The sequence below is a fragment of the Sciurus vulgaris genome (genome assembly GCF_902686455.1).
Source record: "Sciurus vulgaris genome assembly, chromosome: 6".
Lineage (NCBI taxonomy): Eukaryota > Metazoa > Chordata > Mammalia > Rodentia > Sciuridae > Sciurus > Sciurus vulgaris.
Window position 1 is genome coordinate 154,012,117 of NC_136466.1, and position 19,866 is coordinate 154,031,982.

Below are 19,866 nucleotides of genomic sequence, written 5' to 3' on the forward strand. Positions count from 1 at the left end.
CTTTTGTACATTTGCCCTGGAATTTTTCTGCTTATGTAAGTCAAGTAAGAATTTGATGGGTTTACCATCTTTTTGACTTCCAGAAACACCACAATTAATTAGCCAACACCAGAGATCTACAAGAATCAGAACATTTCTTCCCCTTTGCTGTGCATTATAGCAACTATGACCACCCTGTTTTTGGCAGTTGAGGACTGCCACTTGGCCCCTTCCTTCCCAAAATCCAATCATTCCCATTGCTTTAAGTCTTCCAGTTGATTGACTACAGCTCCCACAGTAAGGTCTGGCATACAAAGAAGAACAGCGACAGAGCTCTTCAAGGATGCTGGTACTCCCCTCACAAATTTATTTCTTACAGTGTTGGTGAAGCTCACATCTTCTGGACCCCCCCAAGTATGGAGGAGAAGGTCGTACATGACAGATCCAATCTCTCTGAGTCTCTAAATTCCCTCATCAACAGTAAAACAAGGGATGTCAGGTATTTCCAAATCATTTATGGTAGGCAATCTTTGTACCCATACTTCAGCTAACCAGTCAAACAATTAGCACTTTTTTTTTTTTTTTTTTTTTTTTTTAACACTGGGAACTATTACAGTAAATCTAGAATCTCTGCTTATGGGCCAATATAAATAAATTCAGCCTGATCTCAGTTTATGTTTCTTCTACCATTATCCCACACCCTTAAAATTCATTCCCGCACATGTTCCCCAGACCTCTGCTTGTATGAATTAGAAAACTCAAGAAGTTCCTTTGGAGTGTAGCACACCACCTCTTGGGTCACACTGTGTACCTCACCTATAGGAACCTGCCTAGATTTGGATCTAGGTATAGGCCAGGAGGCAAAAGTGGGTGGTGAGAATGGATTCTGAGTAGTATCAACATCTTCATGCTGAGTAAGTGAATCACAGAAGGTTTTCACTGTTTCCATAAACAAAGGAGGATTAGTTGCCTCCAGGAAGGCAATGCCACAGAGGGTGGGGGTAGGGATGCCTCAGTTGTGGCTAAGGGTGTGGACTCAACAACTTCTGGCAAAACTCACTCATCGGAATATGGGAGTTCAACATCCCTATCTCCTGGCTCTTCCCATACATTGCCATCCCAATTTGCAGGATCCCATTCTTTTCAAATCAGTGCTCTCACTTGAACTATAGACACTTTCTGAGACTGAGAGTTAAACTTTCATCTTAATTCAGCCAATTGAAAGATGAGGGTTTTAGTTTGGTTGTCAGAAACCTCAGGCTTATGACTATAAGAGAGAAGAGTCTCCCTCAGAACACACTTAGCACCTTTCAGATAAGTTATGTGCATCTGCAGCTGAGAAACTGCATTCTCCTTTGTTACTTTGTCTAGTGAAGCTAGAAGCAACCAACTAACATCACATATTTCTTAGTTTTCCAGAACTGTTCACATGTATCATATATACAGTCACTAAACGCCTTTTTTTTTTTTTTTTTTTTTTTTTTTTTTTTTATAAGCTGCAATTTGGGAGAGTCAGATGCATTTACTTTAAGGATCTCTTTAAACAGTTCACACCACGGATTATCAGGGCTCTCCATAGTACTGGTAGGAGAGACTTTAGTACCTTTGGGTCTAATGAATTTAGATAGCCAACCACAAAACCCACAAAACCAACTAAGGAAATTCATCCTTACAATCCTGTTTCTCCAGAGCCACTCCTGGTACCAATTTCTGTATTAGTCATGGGTCACTAGAGGAACAGAATCAACAGGAAGTATGATTATATAAAAGGGATTGATTAGATGGGCTTACATGACCAGAAACTAAATAGTCCACAATGGCCATCTGTAGCTGGAGAGCTGGAAAAGCCAGCAGCTGTGCAGTCCAAGAAGTGAAATCCCAAGAACAAGAAAGATCAACAGTGTTACCCTAGTCCAAGACTAAGGCTTCTGGAAACTACCTGGATAATCACTGGCAGAGTCCGCTTTGGAAAAGTGAAGAAGCAGGAGTTCAATATCCTCAGAGGATTGAAGCATCAATTAAGAACCCATTTAAGAAGAGCTGAGCTTGCATCTGCATCTGCTTCCTTGTTCTTTCAACTTTTATTCCATCCAAGTCACCATCCTACTGGGCAGTGCTACCCACTCTTAGGGAGGGACTCCACTTCAGTTCACTATCTCATATTGCAAGCATTCTTAGACATGCCCTCATTGACACATCCAGAAGTCTCTTAATCATTGGCATCTCTTCATCCAATCAAGTTGACAATTCAGATTAACTATTACATGGTACAAGTCTGTGATCCCAGTGTCTGGAAAGGCCAACTGCAAGTGAAAATCAGCTTCAGCAATTTAGAGAGACTCAGTCTCAAAATAAAACAAATAAAATTCTTTTTAAGAATTCAGAAATGTAGTTGAGTAGTAAAGTGCCTGTAGATTCCATTACTAGTACCACAAAAATAGAAAATAGGAGGGAAAGAAAAAACAGAGAAACAAAGAAGAAAGAAAGAAAGAAAGAAAAAAAAAGAAAGAAAGAAAGAAAGAAAGAAAGAATTTTCATTAGGACCCAAGATCTTGAGAGTTCAGATGTACAATTTTTACATTGTAAATAAATATATATATGTGTGTATATATAAATTTATAATTACATTCTATATAAATTTATTTAATTTATTTATCACATATTACAGAAAAAGTGAAATGCTTTTCATTTCATTTAATAAACTTAAATAACTACATGTAAAAATTCCGTGAAATTAATTGCAAATGGATACTCACTCTAGCTTAACTTTCATTAAGGGATATAGATGCAATGATTCAAAATAAAAATTGTTTTTTTAAATATTCCCATTAATTTAAAGAATGCAAATAATTAATTTATCTATTTTAAGAAATGTAGAATCTCTTCTATTTCATCATGACGTTATAACTTTGTGATTAAAATTTAGGACAGTATTAGGTTTGGATAGAAGTTATTGCCCAAAAGCTCCTGTGTTAATTCAGGAATATTCATAAGTGGAATAAATAGACTTTAAGAGCTGTAACCTAATTTATTCATCCTAGTTTGCATGGCCTAACTGGATGACAACTGTGGGCAAGGGGGATGGGGTTGGCGGAGGTGGATCACTGGGAGTATGCCAAGGAAGTGTTCATCTACCCTTTTCTCTTTCTGCACACTGGATCCCTAGAGCAGAGCAAAGTTCCTCCACCATTCCCTTTAGCCATGATGCTCTGCTCACTTTAGGACCAGAGCAATGGAGTTGGCAAACCATGCACTGAAACTCCGAAATTGTGAGCAAAAATAAACTTTTCCTCCTCTAAGTTTTTCTTCTCAGGAATATTCATCAAAGCAATAAGAAGCTGATTAACCCAGAAAAAAATGGAAATTACCAAAACCATTAAAGAAGGGTAGAGTCCATCAACTATCCTGCATGTCCTCTTCACGTACTAATAATAGCAAGGATTAAATAAGATTTCAGTTTGTGCATGCATCTTAAGTGAATAAATGAATGAGTGAAATAATAAGACAATCGATGATGTCACTGGCATGAGAGAAAAATGTTTCTTTGAAATTAAATTGTTCTTCAAACAAAAGTATATTAAGTATTACTTATCTCAATTAAATTTTACAATCAGTTTTACTTCATCCTACAGTAGTTTTTCCCATACACAGGTATAGCCATTATCTTGGTTAAATATCTTTGTTAAACATTGGATATCAAGATATACAATCTTTATTATAATGCCCTTTATTCCATCTCCATCTGCAAAGTAACTATTTGTAGTTTTAATGTGAATATCAATTTTTATAAATGCATTTGTATTTCTATGCAATCAACCTTAAAATATATAGCATTGTCGCTCCATACTTTTTTAAATAAAAGTAGCATCTTCTTTTCAATACAATTCTAAGGAAATAGATATATTTTTAAGCATAAATTCAGCCACTGGTATTAATTTCATTCAATTGTTTTTCTCAGGATGTTCCTTCTCAGAAGAATGAGATACTTCATTCTTTGTGGTAACTCTTACTTTTAAAAGAACCCTCTGTACTACTCCATCAAGTTTTCCAATGTTTTCTGCTGCTATGGATGCATAGATTTTATCAAATAGAAACAATTTATGTGGTTTTACTATATTATGAATCCAAAATCATACTTATAGTGCTTGTTTTTAAAGAAAACAACATTTAGTTTTGAGTAATTTATTTTTGTTTTCAAATGATCATTATCGATTGACATCTTGCTACACACATTATGAAATGTATGTGGTATGAAGGATTTCATTGGTTAATTTACAGTGAGCCTGAGAAATAAAAAGACACTTCTCCCTCAGTATTACAAAGGAGGAAGCTGAAGCTTAGAGATGTTTCTGGTCTTGCCCATCCTCAATGATCTCTGCTGCAGAGGAGGGCTTTAAGTTCAACCTTCCTGACCTCAAGATTCCTTTGCTTAAATATTGCATGATATTGCCTCAACTTTTGCAAAACTCACTTTTTTCCTGAACAACATGGTAAAAGTTTTATTTTTATATCACCATTTTATCTCAATAAAAGCATCAACCTTTCTTGACTCATGTGCTTGTGCAATTCTGAGCTTCCAGAACATCATTACTCAACATTCCCTTAGTCCTAAGTGGAACATCATTTCAGTAGATTTTATGTATTATCTGTTATTGAAATCTCAAGCCATCCCCCAGACATTTGATTTATATCTTCTGATATATTATACTAACTAGAATTCATTGAAAGCTTACAGCGATATTTTTGTAGTAGTAACTGAATTATACTGTCACAGAGAGGGAAATCAGAAGAGCAAAATGCAAGGCAGCATATGGTCATCACTAACGTTTAGTAAGCACTTAATGCTCAAAGGAAGAAGTTTTATATTTAATCATCATTTGAACTGACTAATATGTATGATATTAGGATAAGAGGTAGTTTTCAACTTGGAGAATTTTGAAATAAATGGCTCACTTATGCCAAAAGGCATTCCACTTATCTATGATGAGTAGAACTGGTTTGCACTACAAAGAGCAAAGATTCAGAGTTTTACTAAATTCTTAAAATATGACAATTTCTAGCAACATAGCAATATACTGAGAGCACTTTGAGGATTAACTCAATTTATTTATTTTTCCAAGAATAATTGACAACTGTGAAATATATCTTGAAACAGATTATTACCACATACACATTGATAGTATTTCCAGCATTTTGTTATGAAAGCTTAAAAAGTAGAAAAAAATTTGACAGAATTAACAGTTAAAATTCATATGTCATATGAATACTAGCATTAGCTTTGTACAACATTTGCTGTATCTGTCCATCTTTGCACCTCTTTATGAATCATCATCTTTTAATTTTGATGATATAAGTAAATTGTTGGTGCCTCGATGTACTTCCTCCTAAATAGTACAGCAATAGTACAGACTTCTATACCAAAATTTAGAAAATGCTATTTTGTATATTTCTTTATCTTTGGAGATTTAGAACTTAAAAAAATAAAAAGTTTGGCTACTTATTTCAGTCAACTTTTTTCTGCTGTGACCAAAGAACTGACAAGAATATTTGGAGGAGGAAAAGTGTATCTGCGGGCTTACAGTTTTAGAGGTCTCATTCCATAGAAGGCCGGTTCCATTCCTTGGGGTTTGAAGTAAGGCAGAACATCGTGGAAGAAGAGTGTGGCCGAGGAAAACAGTTGAGGACATCAGAAATCAGAGGAGAGCTCCACTCAACAAGGACAAAATATTCACCCCAGAGGCCAGCCCACAGTGACCTACCTCCTCCAGCCACATCCTACAGTTAGCATATAGTTAATCCCAACCAGTGCGATTTAGGTTCTCATAATCTAATCATTTTACTTCTAGGCCTCCATTATTGTCTCACACATAAGCTTTTGGGGGGCTTCTCACATCTAAATGATAAGAGTACTGTTATCTATTCATCCCTTCAAATTAATGCTGCTGTAGTGCTGTCATGATTTATAAGTAATAAGCCATGTAAAAAGGAAATGGCTGTTGTTGTTTCTGGCCATGCATAACATGTCTAAATTAAAAGCATGGTTGTAAACTGGAGATTCTGTCACCTTTGCTGCAGCTCAGCAGGCAAATTTAATTCATAAATCCTTCAGCAGCGCCGTCTCAGACCTCTGCTCTAAGCACGGCATGCTCATCATAGACTCCTTTTAATTACCTTCAACTGCGAGTGAGATGTTTATGGCAACAGACAGAACTATATGGTTGAGGTCTGCAAGGTCACTGTGTGACCTGTGAGGCAGCAGCACAGCAGATAAAACTGCTGAGGATCTCAAACACTTCAGGTTTTGATCAAATGAACTCTACTGGAGGTAGTTAAATAAAACATTACTGAACATGTTAAATTGAAATTATTTCTGCCTAAAAGAGTCTTCAGTTGAATTAATAAGTTCATGCTTTCTTGGGGAATTCCTGAGGTTTCATTCATTTGAGGAAAACTGATTTTGGTTGTTTGGGTTTCTCATTGTCCCATGTAATCAGGATTCCAAGATTATGAATATAGTTTCAATTTAAACTGGCATTTAGCATTTTCATTCAGCAATTTTTACTGATGCATAAGAAAATGCTGTGACCAACTTATTCAATTGTCAAAATATTACCAGCCTCTTATTTGTATAAATCAACTATAATAGTCTCTGTGGAGACAAAATTCTGCCCTTTTGGAGTTTATAGTTTTAAAAATAAACACATAATCATTAGTGTATAAAATCTTCAGTTGAAATGTACTTTGCAGTGAGTTGCCATTAGGAGGTATAAGTGTAGTGCCTGCCTATAGATAAGGATGAGATTTTCATAAAATTCCAGTATATGTATTTTAACATGCTAGTGCTTAATAACTGAGCTACATTCCCATCCCTTTTTATTTTTTATTTTGAGATTGGGTTTCACTAGTTTGCTTACAACCTCACTAAGTTGCTGATGCTGCTTCAAACCCACAATTTTTCTGCCTCAGGCTCTCGAGATGCTGAGAATACAAGCATATGCCACCATGCCTGGCTGTAATGAATTTTTTTAACCTGTTTTTTGTAGTGACAATGAAAATTGTATCCATGATTTCGGTATGATATCATACCTTTGATTAAGGAGGACGATGTATGTACTAGAGATCCTGAACATTAATTTGACTGGATTTTCTGATTGTTTGTGAAAAATGCAAAAAGGTTAGGGACCTGATTCCCAACATTCATAATACAAAAACCTGCTTTGGCATCAGATAACATGTAATTGCTTCAATTGCATTAAAAAAAAAAAAAGAAACAATTTCTCATGAAAATAAAATGATAAAATTAGTAAATAATAGGTCAACAACATGAGATATGTAAATGTAGGCATCATAAAACTTAAAAATCCCTCAAAGTCAGCACATGACTAAACTAATTCTATTTTAATAAAAACAATTTGATGATGTACTAATTACTGTTTGAGGTTGATAATTTTCCGATTATCTCAATTAACCAAAGTACATATTTTTAACTACTATTAAAATAAAAAATGATATTTTAAAGAAATTCCATGTAATTTAAATTCAGTCTTAGGATACATTTAGCTCCTTATCACTGTGAAGTTACATTCATAAAATTGTCAGCCTATAAATCAAAGGAGAATAAAATATTATTTAAATATCTTGATGAAAATTGAAACAAATACAATTGGTAACACTTACTCTTACTTTTTAAAATCTCCTTTCCTTCCAGGTACATAGTGTACTAAATTATTTTAGAAATGCATTGTATCTATTCCTCCCAATTTTGTCACCTGCCTTACCTCCCTCCTACATATCATAGAACATCAGCAGCCATATCAACTGCAAGAATTTCTGATTTCTTGACCCACCTGACTTGGGGTTAAAGTACAAATGATTGATTCATTTCTGCAACAAACTGTAACTATGATAATGCTCTCTATCACAGACATTCTCTTACCTACACAGTTTACTTGTACCTGAAAATCTGTATAATTGAAAGCTCCATAGGAAGATTTATTTCCAAGAAAATCTAGTCTTACTTTAATGCACAGACCAGTCTTGGCGTATTTCCAACATCTGAGGGAACGGCTGCCATTTGCTGAATAACATTTTTCTCCTCTTGGATAATAAAGTACCATATTCCTCTGAATTATTCTTCCCAGGGTTAGGTCCCAGTTATCTAAGAAAATAGTTAATGTTTGCTGGTTTCTGGAAAGGAGAGCTGCTGTGGTCACTGAAGGAAGTGACCACGCATGACCTGCACTCTATCCACATAGCTACCTTGCAGGACTTATACTAATGAATGCAGACATGGGAACCTAGTTGAAAAGAAACAATCAAAATGAAAACTCTTGTTAATAGGAAAGGTCAATGAAAATGTAGTTCAATATACATTTCCAATTTGAGAAGTTGTTAGAGACCAGACTTCCTAATTTATTGAGCTCATCTAAAACCACAAAGTTCTGATTCTTCATTTAAAACATAGCTATAAAGTGCACGGTATTTCCCCAAATGCAGTTTATTCAATGTATCATGATAATATCACACTGACTTTATCTTTGATTGTAAAATTCCAATAGCCCAGGTGTAATTGTCCCTCACTTTTTTTAGAATTTGAATACACTAATTAGGCTAATAGGGTGAAAATCTACTCCCCTCTCATCTCAATGATGATTGTTTTTATCATAGATATAATGGGACATTTATAAGGTGCACATTAGAATCACAATCTTAGAGGGTAGAAACAAAATAATTTCTTCCTTAGTTTATTTTATTTTGGATCATTGAAATTATACATAATAGCAGGAATCTTTATGCCTCATTCATACATGCACATAGTATAATTTTTTTATTTTCATTTCTCATTACTTCCCTTTTCCTCCCTTTTTCCCTGTCCTTGATCACTTGCTTTACTCTACTAATTCTTCTTTTATTTTAAATATTATTATTTTAATTAGTGCATTATAATTATACATAAAAACTGTATTCCTTGTACTATATTTGTAATGCATGTAGTATAATTTGGTGGATTTTGTTCCTCAGTACTTCTGATCTACTTCTTTTACTCTCTTGGTTTCCCTTTCATTTATTATTTAGATTTCTGGCCTTGGGAACCATCAGTAAATAAACTTCTGCCGTTTCAACCACTCTGGGTGTTCTATTAGGGCATCTCAAGCAAACTAATACAACTCTTGATCTATGTAGTATTTGCATCCCTTCAAAGACCTTAACATTGGACTATACAAATTTTAATATGATATTTGCAAAGAAATATCAGTCTTTCTATCAAAAACATTAAAATATAAGCCTTAAACAATGGCATTAAAATCTCAAAAATTTTTTTTTTCTTCCTTTACTATAATATTGTAATAGAATTTGTCCATCTTCCACCATAATTTAGTACTTTGATTCTCAGGTGAACCACAAGAGACAAGTAATTTGTGTGAGTTGGTCACATGGCCCCATTCAGCCACAAGGTATAAGAAAGCGTTCTTCCTTTGTATGGTCAGGAGAGGAGAATAAGAGCTAAGGAAGCAACTGAAGCCCTTTTCTAATTCAATTGATCAAATGTGCATTTCCTTTTCCACATGAATGAGCACAGTGAAACTCTGCAGATTAAACAACAGTTACTTGAAACTGGATGTGTCCAATGATTGCCCTCTAAGCACTTTTCATCTGGACTACAAAAAATGTGTGGGAAGTCATCCTTATCTATCAGAATTAGGTGAGGTCAAGTCTCATGACACAGAGGCCTAACTCCACCCTATCCTGTTCATCACAGAAGAAGCCCCTCCTGTTTTGGATCCCTTTACCTATGTGACTATAAATGAGATTGGGCTACTCCATGTTCTTAGAGGCCAGAGTTGGTAGATCCAGACCCATCATGCCTCCTCCTCTCATTTAAAAGGAGTATTGGCTCTTGTGTTTATTGATTAGATAAGTTTATGGGTAATTGATTGATTTACAGCCAACATCATGCTCTGGGAGTTAACCCTTTTCTCATCCATGTTGGACATGGCTGAGAGACCCCCACAAAAATTGATAGTGTAAAGACATCTGGATTCATATTAAAGACTGTATGTAAATCTATATTTTTAAGTTTGGACACAACTTATTCTACTGTACCCTGTTACTGTTAAATAATGTCATGAATCCATAAACAATCAGAGGGAAGTGTTTCTACCTGTGCCAATAGAGAGATTACCTAGAGAATAATTGGGTTGGAAACAGGTAACTATTTTTACATGCCTTTTTCTCAATTAGAAACAGGCACTCATTTGCTGACTGCCACTGCATAGTGTGGCAGGGAATTTCTGATCGCTACAATGCCTTTTCTCCATAAGAACATTGTTTTTGAGAATTTTACTAACTGAATCCACTACTTCTACGTTCTCCTGTGCAAAATTCAAATCAATATCAGCATTTTTGGTAGATGTAATTAGTTCTGTGTATTTGATAGACTAGTATGGTAGAGTTGTCTAGGTTGACCTACACCTTGTATGTGATTACACTAAATGTATGGTAAGCACAGGTATTTTTTTTTTCCTCAGTACTGAAGATTGAACCCAGAAGCCCTCTACCACTGAATCACACACCTAGCCCTTTTTATTTAATTTTCAGACAGGGTCCCACTAAGTTGCCCAAGCTCACCTTGAGCTTGCCATCCTCCTGCCTCAGCCCCTACAATAGCTGGAAATACAGTCATGTGCCACCATGTCAAATTAAGATAGATGTTCTTAAAACAATTGATTGAAGTGATTTTCTTGAACAGATCTATTCTAAATATACAATAGAAAAGTGGAGTTTGAACTTGTTAGCAAATGCATAATAAGCAAGTCTTCAAAACATTGTCTTTATATGCATAGTCTTTTGCTTGTGGAAAATAATCATGTAACTTGTTAGCAAATGCATAATAAGCAAGTCTTCAAAACATTGTCTTTATATGCATAGTCTTTATATGCATTGTCTTTATATGCATAATCATGTTTCTTTCTGAACATAGAACACACAAAAATTAGGTAAGGGTGCATGTACCTATAAATTTAACCCTCATGTAGTGCCCAAGCTAAATATTTGAATAAACTGCTACCTTTTGACATTCTCTGGTGTTCACTTGTCTCCCACTGGTCTCTTAGCTCTTCCCTCTGTCTGGAATGTGGAATTTCAACTTGTCAAGTTCTTTTACCTCCATGAAGTCTTTGTTCTAACCTTACCTTGTAAATATAACCAGACTTCTATGTATTCAGTATTGCCATCTTATTCTCACACTCCTTATCTCCTTACTCCACTCCCTATTTTCTCTTCTTTTTCAAAGCACATATGATTTCTTAGTGTTCTTAAACATGTAACCTTGATGAGAATTTAGATCCTTGTCTATTTTCTGTTGCTGATTTATTTTCTGTTTCTGGTATAAACCTAGAAGAGAGGTTTTGTAGAATAAATGCTAACATCCACTGAACATTCTCATTCTGAAACATTGACTCTCAATGTGATTTTATTGGGAGGCAGGGGTATTCAGGATGTAATTAGGATTAGATAAGGACATAAGGGTAGATCCCTCATGGATGAGATTATTATTCTTATAAAAATTCTAAGACAGCTTCCTTTTCTTTTCCACCATCTAAGTTCATAAAGAGAAGGTACCACCTATTAACTGGAATGAAGCTCTTCACCAGAGTCCATACCTACCGGCACCTTCACCTTGGATGTTCTTGTCTCCCAAGTTACATGATGTACGTGTGTGCTATTTAAGCCACCTAAATTTTGCTCATATGTTATAGCAGTGTAAGCCAAGACAAGCATGTATTGGCTATTCCATAGTTATCCACTGAAGAGATGGTGGAAAACTGCACTTGCTGAACAGTTATACTCCATAAGGGATCATAAGAAACCTTCATGATGTGGGATTTTTGCAGTTCCACAGAGGCATATGCCTCCAAGCTCCCATGGCAATTCAGTGCTCCATCCATCCACAGCAAATTCAATTCACAAAATGCTTTCCTGATTCTTCTCTAGTCAGACTGATAATGAGTTGAACATTATCTTTTTTTTTTTTTTTTTTTTACCAGAATTTGGGCTTCAAAGTGAGCTGTCACTTAGACCTGATACCCATGAATCAATAAATAAGATTATACTTATCTTTAAGTATTATATTGTCTGTGTAATGATTTTTATTATTTATACATAAGTGCTATATTATCTGTATTTTTTCACCTTAATTGAAAGAATTTTCAAATTCCTCCCTATGCTTTGTGCTTCTTCTATTATTGCAGTTTTATGTCATACTATTATTTACTTACTTTAGATTCCAAAGCTAGAATCAGTGTTCTTTGAAGTTTTGTCTTTTAATATTTTGGTATTCCCTACACCAAGTGGGAAGACTTACACAAGTAAAATATTCTTTAACTATTTATAAAAAGTGCAAATGCTGCATTCATATGAACTCTTTAGACCTCTGCTATGTTAATATCTAACAATCTTAAAATACAACTTGCAGATAATCAGTGTAACCCATTCCAGTTCAGGATCTTTATCAGTCTATTTAGCTGACTTGTGTAACTCAAAATGTCATGCCAAGTAAGGACTGCACTGTTTTTTATTTCCTGTAAATAAAATTATAATCCTTATGAAACTTTTTTAAGAAGGTAGAAATGTACTATTATTTCAGCAATGAATCATGAATTGTGGCAGAATAGGAATGATCTTCTTAAGGAGGATAGTCAAGAATCAGAAGGACTGAACAAAGAGGAGAGATTTTAGAAGTTACACTTTTAAAATGATTATTTGCAAATTACCTACACATTCAACATAATGAGAGTTTGTGAAAATCTTTGATAATCCCTAAGTTTTTAATCAAAATTTAGATCACAGTGGTATAGACAATCATCACGTATAGTTTATAATGCATTCAATATAAAATAGATTTTCCTTAATGCCTATTTGATGAAAATATTTAAAACTAAAACTATAAAATATAATAGATTAATTGGCAAAATATTAACAACCTGATCATGTATTTAATAAAATTTTTATTTATGTGGTTAACTAAAGTTCTACTTCTTAAGATTTTAAGATTTGTATTAAGAACATACATTCAAAAATGTTTTTAACTAAATTAAAACCAAGTGGAATTGTAGATTAGCATTTAATGGATATCTTTATATGACTATCTTAGAAGGCATTTCACTTCTACTTTTTCCTTTTAATAATATGATAAATGTTATTGCAGAAAATTTATAAACAAAATATGTATTTATATGTGAACTTGACAAAATGATTTTGAATGAATACATGAATTTTATAAGATATTGTTTACAACAGATTCCAGTGTTAGCCTAACATAGTAGTATTAGCACTCAGAGAACCAATCAATTTATAGTAATCAGTTTGATCCATGTTCTTTAATTTATATGCTAAATAGATGAACTGAATGGATTGTTATTACCAAACAAATGGCTCCTTGTTATTAAAGTTCTCCTGGATTTCAGATGGTTGTTCATGACACCTAATCCATTGTTCTTAACTAGGCAAATTGTACTTTTAAATATGCAGTATAAAAATCTAATGAAAAACATACCATATATCACTAATATTTGTGAAATGATCACATCAGAATATTATTATATTAGATTTAGTTCTTTTTAATATTTACTGTAGAAAGTGGTTATGAACTCTAAAATAAATAGCATGCATTATGTAAGAACATAAACTAGAAGGATAACTTAGTGTTGATTTTTATAGTATAATTTTTAGAGTATAATAACATTATTTCAAGTGGAGTTTTTGGTGTAGTTTACTCCGTTTATTTGAACCTATGCTAAGAGAGAAATATCAGTTAGAAATATCTATTGATGCAAAAGAAAACAAGGAACCAACATACACACAGCAGTTTCTTGTGTCTGGCTTTCAAAGTTCCTTGAATGATTAAGTGTGGTTATGAAGATTGCCAGTAAAATAATGTTTAGATACAGTAAATGTAGTTTTAAATATAGGTAGTAATTGCACGTGAAAGTAACACATGGAATTGCTGATAGAGGTCATTGATAGCTTTCCATTTCTTGGCGTCTTTTCCATTGCCATTATTGTGAAGGTGAGGATGTGAAAGAGCAACAAACCCCTAGCAGTTGTGCTAGATTGATGAATTTAAGTGTTATCTGCATTGTGTTACAGCAATAAGTATTTAGCAGAAGCTTCAATTATTTTGAAATAGAAAGTTACACTTACCATTTAGATGCTAAATTATAATTAGTGATCATTATTCTACATAATTGAAGTAGTTTGAGATCCTGAAGTCTGCCAGACAGTATGGTTCCATAATGATGCAGTTCTGAACAGTGATATTGATTATGTAAAAATGGGATAGTTATGCATCTTGTCCCTTCTTAGCAGGATTTCTTCAGACACTACTTGGAAAATACATTCTTTCTAAATACAAAAATAAAGGCCCCTGGTATGCAGAAGTAACCATGATTTTTGGTGGATATTGATTTACATACTGGATGAGTAATCAAAGATTTAATTAAATTCTTATTGAGTTGTAGCCTTGTGATTTTTATAAAAAATCACCAGCGATATGTCTGTTTAGTTCTATGTGCAATTTTCTTCCATCGATTTTCCACTTTCATTTTATTCAATATGGAAAATAAACATTTAATTTGACTAAGTGGGCTACTGAATAACACAGAATTTGGAGCCATATACTAAATATTTGAGAAGCTTTGATTCTCTGATATGCACTATCTGCAGGGAATACATCCCATGATCCCAGTGGAAGTCTGAAACTGCAGATATTACTGACACCTTAACATAATACATTTTTTTCACAACACATGCTTACCTTTAAATAAAGTTTAATTCATATATTTAGCAATGACAGGCATTGTGACATGGAGTTAGGAAAAATTCACCTCTTGAGTGGGATGGCATAAGATTATACCATACTAAGAATGATGCAGAATTAAAACTTGTGAATGGTTTCTGAAAATTTAATGCAATGTTTTTAGATTCCTGTTGATCAGAGATAAATGAAACCAGGGAAATCAAAATTGATTTTGTGTGGCAAAATCAGCTGAATCATCCCTAAACATAGGCTTTCCTGTTCATACACTATCATTATTGCCTACTTTGTTCATCTAGACTCCACAAGCACTCATATAAGCTCCCTAACCCCATTGGTGGCAAAATGTGTGTTTTTTCCCCCCATAAACCATTGTGAGCTGCTTTTGTCTTACATTGAATATAGATGATAAAAAGTAGGCTAAGAGGTTATATGGCATGGAAACAAGGAATAATCTTCTCTTTTGTGCTAGATTTATCAAAGAAAATAAAAATGTAACCTGAAATCATCCCAAGAACTGAGTTTAATGTGAAATTGTTATTTTGTGATCAATGAGTTAATAAATAAATCATTCTGACATACACTCCTTTTTATACACCCAACTGCATATTGATATTTCCATTTATCCACTTTTGTCTTAAACTTATTCCATGATCTCTTTTTTTCTTCTTATATCAGTGAATGGATGCAACATTATTTCAGTTACTGTATCCAAAATATTAATCTTTAATTCATTTTCTTTCATACCCTGTTCCTGGTACACACAGAAGAACTTATATTACATACTGAATGTTGTTATAAATGGATGAATAAATATAACATTAATTTAGTTTTAAAATAAAGAACAGAATGAAAAGAATTTTTTAGAAATTATATTTATTTTTTAAAACATGTAATTGTTCATATATTTACTGTAATTTCTGTGATTTATCATAAAAATGCATGATGTGAATTTATTTATGATTTATAAACTGATGAGAGTTGATTATTTTCCCCGTTTGATACTTGTCTCATAATAAATTTTACAAATAGAGTCAAACATTTAAGAAATTGTTGGAAACATTTAAAAAATTTTAAATAATCACATCAAGATTGTTTATAATTATAAATTGGAGATAAAATGAAAAGTTTTCCAGGCATTTTATCATTTAGTATTGGAAATATGACATGCATTTCTGATATTTGAATTGCAGAAGCCAACATACAAATTAAATGGTCATATAAACTACTGCAGAATAAATGTTTATCTACTTTTGTATCAATAATCACAGATTTCAATAGAAAAAGTGCTTGATAATTACTATCAGGTGTATAGTTGATGATAAGGCTATAATTATAAGGTATGTTTGTGTGAATTTTGATTTTTTGCCATGCACAAAAATGAACAAGGCTATAGATAATATCATTTTTTTATGTATGGGAAAGCCCATCTGGTCCAGACAAAAGTTAAAAACAAGAATGTTTCACTGAGTTGTACTCCATCAATGAAAGGCAGCCATGAATCATAAGGCTGATTTTAGGGACACCCAGGTGTATTTTGTGGCCACAGACCCGTTATGCAGAGTGTATGTTACCTTTCTTCACCTCCAAAATGCACTGAGAACATGGAATCTAGTCAAGGAGATATATGGGCATTCTAAAAGAGATGAATAAGTGGATTTAGAAATGAAAGCATAGGATATATGTGACATGATTACAGATGGAGTTAGTACTCTGAATGACAAGAAAAGGAATGAGCTAGCTATCAAAGAATAAAACCATGTTCATTAGAAATATAAACTTTGCTTGATGTCAAATTGCATTAATGACTCCTTGCAATCTAGACTGTTTATCCAACTAGGAGTATAACATTTGCTTAGATATTAAACCTTATGTTTAATACATGATAATCATGGGTAATAAATTTTTCACAAATTATGTTTCACTTGACAGCGAGGATGATTTAGTAGGTTTTTGAATCCATTTAAAATTCAATACCTTTGGGTGCTGCATCACTGAACTTAATAAGCCAGATTCTCCCACAGTGTAAGCTGCTTTTCAGGTTACCAGGGTCCTATTAAATTAAGTTCTTCAGTATATTAAATGCTCCCCTAGAGTTTTAAAGAGTCAATACATCCTGCATGGGGAAGTACCATATGAGCAATAACAATAAAAATAAAAAAATTAACAATGTGCCATTCTTTTATTCAAATAGTCCTTTTATTTGCGTGTAGTCTCCTTTCCTAAGGTTTATGGTCTTCTGTGACAGTAGACATAGTGATATTTTCAGGCAAGTAAAATGGAGGACTTGATTTTTTTCCTATCATTCATAGAAAAACATTTTGACAAACTTTATTCCCTTTTTCTAAATCTATCCTTGCTATTGTCAGGGTAACTTTGCCTTTAGCAGTTGTAGATTCATGCGAATGCAAAACTAGGTTCTACTGCATTTGTTTCCTGGGAATTTATGGTAAGTTGTGTCATAATGCCCATTTTCTGTTTGTTTACTACTTTATCAATTGCTGGGGGCTGATGGATACTTGCAAATAATCTTATTTTTTGTTTGTTTTCATGTGATTTTGCACATTTAGAAAATGGAAGCAATAGAAATTAGCATTTCTGTGTCTTAAATTTTATAATGTTTAACTGTGTTATACAAATAAAGAAAAAAATGGCATATTAGGTCCAGCTAATATATTTTAGGTAAGAAATAATTGACACCGTCGTTAACCATAGATAAATAATTTAGAAAATAAACAGTGAAGAAATAAACAAGTTTTCCAATTTATAACATATTCACACAAGCAGGAATATACACACACAAATATCTGTTTGAATAGTTAAATGCATATTGTGCCATACTTATGGCCACTAGGGAGGAAATAGAAACATAACATGAAATAATTTACTGTAAGAATAGAACTGGGGCTGGGGATATAGCTCAGTTGGTAGAGTGCAAAAAAAAAAAAAATAGAACTGTTATACTATCTTGCAAAGGTATTATATTATTGGATATTAGTGATATAAGATTAATGAATTTATTCTAAATAAATTCTGAATTATGAGTAATATATATTTTAGATCATACTCTTCTGAACCTCTGTTTTAATTGGATTTGTTTCTCACATATATTTGTTTATGGAAAGGATATTTTCTAGTTTTGGTATCCATTTTTAATAGAAAATGTAAAGTATCATTTTTATTTCCACCAAGCTCCTTATCTCCTTAGCCTGGATCTTCATAGTTTATAATTGAGTTTAAAGTTTATTTTCCTAAGGAGGTCTTTCTATGCTCCTAATGTAATTAGGTGTTTCTTCTATGATCCCCTGAAGCCAGGCAACTTTAACACTCATCATATTTCATAGCAATTGTGTTTAGTAATATTTTTCTGCTCCATGACCCACATGAAAAGCAGATGTTAACCAATAATTACTATTTCTTATTAATATGTAAAGGGATAATATAAATTTTATGAAATGCCATATCTTAGAAATAACAGAATTTTACAATATCAAACAGCATGATTAGTGAATTGTCCAGTATTTAAAAGGTTAATTCAAAAGATAACAAATTGATTTTATTCAAATTCCTTTTGACTCCTTATCCATATCAGAATTTGACAAGCACTGTAGTTCTCTGGCTAATGTTCAGTAAATAATTATAAACCTCCTTATAAGTCACTTTACTATATGTAGAAGATAAGTTTTCCCATTAGATAAGTGGGAAAAAAAGTCAAATTTTAATCCTTTTAATGTAACTTTTTTGTCTGCAAACTAGGAAATATGTATTTATGTGTTACCATGTACACACGTGTCATTGTTTAGTTACTGGGGATGGTTTCCAATTTAAAGTGGTTCTATATGGATTTTTAAACTTTATAATGGTGTAAAAGTTCTAGGCATTTAGTAGAAATCTTATTTTAAATTTTGAAAATTAATGTTTTCCCAGGATAGAGACATATGGTGTGCTAAGATTGCATCTCTTGTGATATGGGCAATGGCAGGAGCTACGACTCCTAGTCAACCACACAATCATGAGAGCAAATAACCCATAATCTATAACACACCATGTGGCTGAGCTGTAATGCTCAGTAGGTCTATTAAATTTAATTTTAACTCAGTGTGTTTTCAATTTCTGTTAGGTTAACCAGTACCTAACCCCACTTAAAATAAAAAATCACCAGCATTGTACAACCTGCGTTTGTCATTATTTGTCATTTTCCATGCCTCTGTTCCCCCCACATTATTGTTTCATTTATACTTTTAATATCTGAGTGAATTTCATTATTAGTAGGTATTTAAGAAATACTTTCATTAAGCAGTTCTATATGAATTTTTAACTTGAAATAGTACAGCAATTACGGACTTTAAAGTGACTGCTAATGTGCCCCATATTTCTTTAAGTACAATTGGATAGAGCCAGAGATCAGTCTTCTATTGCACATCTTCTGTATTCTAGATTTAACCTTTTATAATTCTATTTAAATATAATCCTTTTTAACCTTTGAAATACAGAATTTGCCTTTTCAGAGGAAGTTGACATTCCATTATAAAAGAAGACAAAATGGCCTTGACATAATTATTATCTACAGTAGCAGGATTTCATTTGTGCATTATGTGTTGCATATAATAAAGATGTAGATTCAGCCTAATATGTTTTATCCATAAAAGATGCAAGACTTAAGGGGGAAGCATGCTTTGCTTCCAGTTTAATAAGCAAAACACACAGTATGAAAAATGCTTCATCCATTCCTACAAATAATGTTACATAATGAAAATTTACAAAAGTGATAGCACAGATCTTCCTAGTCAAAAGAAAGTTAATGGTTAAAATATGTTGTATGAAAAGTTAAATAGAACAATATTCACATTATGCTTCAATTATTTATTTGAAGGTCAATTTCCTAATAGACTGACAGTCGTTGCCTAGAATTTTACATTCATAGGCAATGAATAGAGATGGTGTGTGATGTGCAGGAGTACTTAATTAAAAATTGGAAAAATAATGGAATGAGTAGAAAATGGAAAGAGAGTGGACAGAGGGAAGGAGGAAGACAATGGCAAAACTTATAGAAGAAACTGAAGAAGTTTGCA